At 67.8% G+C, this 2615-nt stretch overlaps 1 protein-coding gene across 1 annotated transcript in view; it reads right to left on the bottom strand.

The window, feature by feature from the left end:
• LOC118155501 (BRD4-interacting chromatin-remodeling complex-associated protein-like) overlaps window positions 1-2615 on the bottom strand; it is an 18036-nt gene that overhangs the window by 6750 nt on the left and 8671 nt on the right. The window lies entirely within an intron of this gene.

Here is a 2615-nt window from a genome sequence, read left to right as displayed (position 1 = left end):
GGGGGGGGGGGGGGGGCGGGGGGGGGGGGGGCGGGGGGGGGGGGGGTTGGGGGGGCCCCCCCCGGCCCAAGAGGGGGGGGGGCCCCCCCCCCCCAAAACTGGGCAGGACCCCCCCATACTGGGAAGGACCACCCCAAACTGGGTAGGACCACCCCATACTGGGCAGGACCACCCCAAATTGGGCACTGGCTGCCTCCAAACCGGGCAGGCCCCCCCCCAGACTGGGCATTGACCCCCTCCAAACTGGGCAGGGACCCCTGAAACGGGGCAGGACCCCCCCCAAACTGGTCCTTGCCCCCCCCCCATACTGGGCAGACGCCCCCAGCCTCTTGGCACCGTCGCCCCCTGGCGGCCGCTCGTGGGGCTGCAGGCGCAGACCCGCCCCGTGGCCTCCGTGTCCCCGTGGAGCCCTGTCCCGGCTCCCACTGTCCCCATTAACCCCCGGCCCCGGGGTCTCCCTGTTCCCAGAAGCTCCCTGTCCCCTTGTCCCCTGGTCCCCCTGCCCCCATATCCCCCCTGCCCCCCGTCCCCATGCCCCCCTTGCCCTATAGCTCCCAGGTCTCCAGTACCTCCCTGTCCCCAGAGCCCCTTGTCCCCATTAACTGCTTGTCCTACAGCCTTTCTGTCCACAGGTCCCATTAATCCCTGTCCCCATGAATCCCTGTCCCCATGAATCCCCGTCCCCATGGCCTCAGAAGCTCCCTTGCCTCCCTGTCCCCACAGCCTCCGTGTCCCCTTATCCCCACGTCCCCTTTGCCATACGGCCTCCAGAACCTCCAGCCCCAGGTCCCATTGTCCCTACGTCCCCAGTGATCCCTGTCCCCAACTGATGCCATTGTTCTTATGTACAAACATGGGATAGAACCCCCCCGTCCTACAGCCACCACGGCCCCAGAAGCTCCCTGGCCCCATTGTCCCTATGTCCCCACTGCTCCCTGGCCCCATTTCCTGTTGTTTTTATATAAAACCATGGGATCTAACCCCCCTGGCCCTATGTCCCCTTGCTCCTTATCCCTAAAAGTTCCCTATCCCATATCCCCCCCCGCCCCCCCCCTTGCCCCCACTTTCTCCCCCCAGGACAATCCCCTCCCCGCTTGCCCCAGGACCCCAGACCCACGGACCCCCCAGGGGAACCAAGGTCCCCCCTCACCCTTCCCACCCCACAACGCAGAGACCCCCAAACCCCCCCCAGGTGACGGGGGGGGGGGGGGGGAAGAAGAGAGGGGGGGCCGCTCCGAGGGTTTTTTTTGGGCCCGGGGGGGGGGGGGGGGGGGGGGGAGGGGGGGGGGGGGGGCGCAGAGGGAAAGGGGAGGGGGCGCGGAGGGGACCGAGCCCGTAACAGAGTCACAAAATACAGCACAGGCAATAATAATAATAATAATAAAAAATTAAACATCTCCCGGAGGGGGGGGGGGGGGGGGCCCCCCCCCCCCCCCCACAAAAATATATATATAATATATAGAGAGAGAACAGAGTCAACGCTGGCAAAGCTTGGTCACTGAGAAGGGGACGGCGCGGGGCAGGGGACGCCGGGGCCACCCCAGGGGGGGCCCGTGCGGGGACAGAGCCGTTCACAGTGAGGCAGGGGTGGGAGGGGGGGACGACAAGCAAGGTGGGAGCCCACCCGGTGCCAGATGGGTGCTGGAGGTGCCACCTGGAGCCCCAGCATCAGCGGTGGAGCTGGGACGCGGAGCGTGGACCGCGGGCACCCCGGGGTGGGGATGCCGCAAGGAGCCCCCCCCCCCCCCGCGGCAAGGGGGACGGGGCAGGGACATCTCCAGGGGGACGGAGACGGCGCACGGGTCCCCTGGGATGGCAGGGACGGGGCACGGCCACCTGTAAGGTGACAGAGGTGCCACGGGGACTCTAAGGGCGACGGAGATGCGGCAGGGTCACCGCTGGGGTGACAGAAGTGACACTACGGTGACCAAAAGACGCCGCAGGGTTGTCAGAGGGGGCATCTCGGGGCAAAAGGAGATGCTGCGTGAACCCCCAAGGGACAGGGCCACCTCTGGGGTGACAGAGGGACCTTCCCAGGGCAGTGGCGACGGGGCAGGGACGCCTCCAAAGCGAGGGAGGCGCTAAGTGACACCCCCGGGGGACGGCGGGGACGGGGCACGCACACCTTGAAGGTGACAGAAACGCCACCGGGACCTTCCCGGGGTGGTGGCAAAGGGGGCGCGGACACCTCCAAAAAGTCGAGGGAGGCGCTCGGGGACACCCCAGGGGACGGCGGCCATCGGACAGAGACACCTTGAAGGTGACGGAGGTACCCGAGGGACCTCCCCGGGGTGGTGGTGACGGGGCACAGACACCTCCGGAGCGCCGGAGGTGCTGCCTGAAGCCCCCCATGGGACAGCGGGGACCTGGCAGGGACATCTCTAAGGTGACAGAGATGCCGCAGGGACCCCCCCCCCCCAGAGGGTGGTGGTGACACCTCCAGGTGCCGCGGGACGGCGGGGATCGGGCACAAACACCCCGGAGGTGGCGGGGACGGTGGGGACACCGCGCGGCCACTTCCAGCGCCCCAAGGCAGGGCGGCGGAGCGCCGACACCCCCCAAAAACTGGGCTCAGCCGAGTCCAAAAGGGGGGGGCAAAAAAAAAAAAAAGGGGG

Source organism: Oxyura jamaicensis, chromosome 32, assembly GCF_011077185.1.
Source record: "Oxyura jamaicensis isolate SHBP4307 breed ruddy duck chromosome 32, BPBGC_Ojam_1.0, whole genome shotgun sequence".
Taxonomy (NCBI): Eukaryota; Metazoa; Chordata; class Aves; order Anseriformes; family Anatidae; genus Oxyura; species Oxyura jamaicensis.
This window is presented reverse-complemented; position numbering and strand designations above follow the sequence as displayed.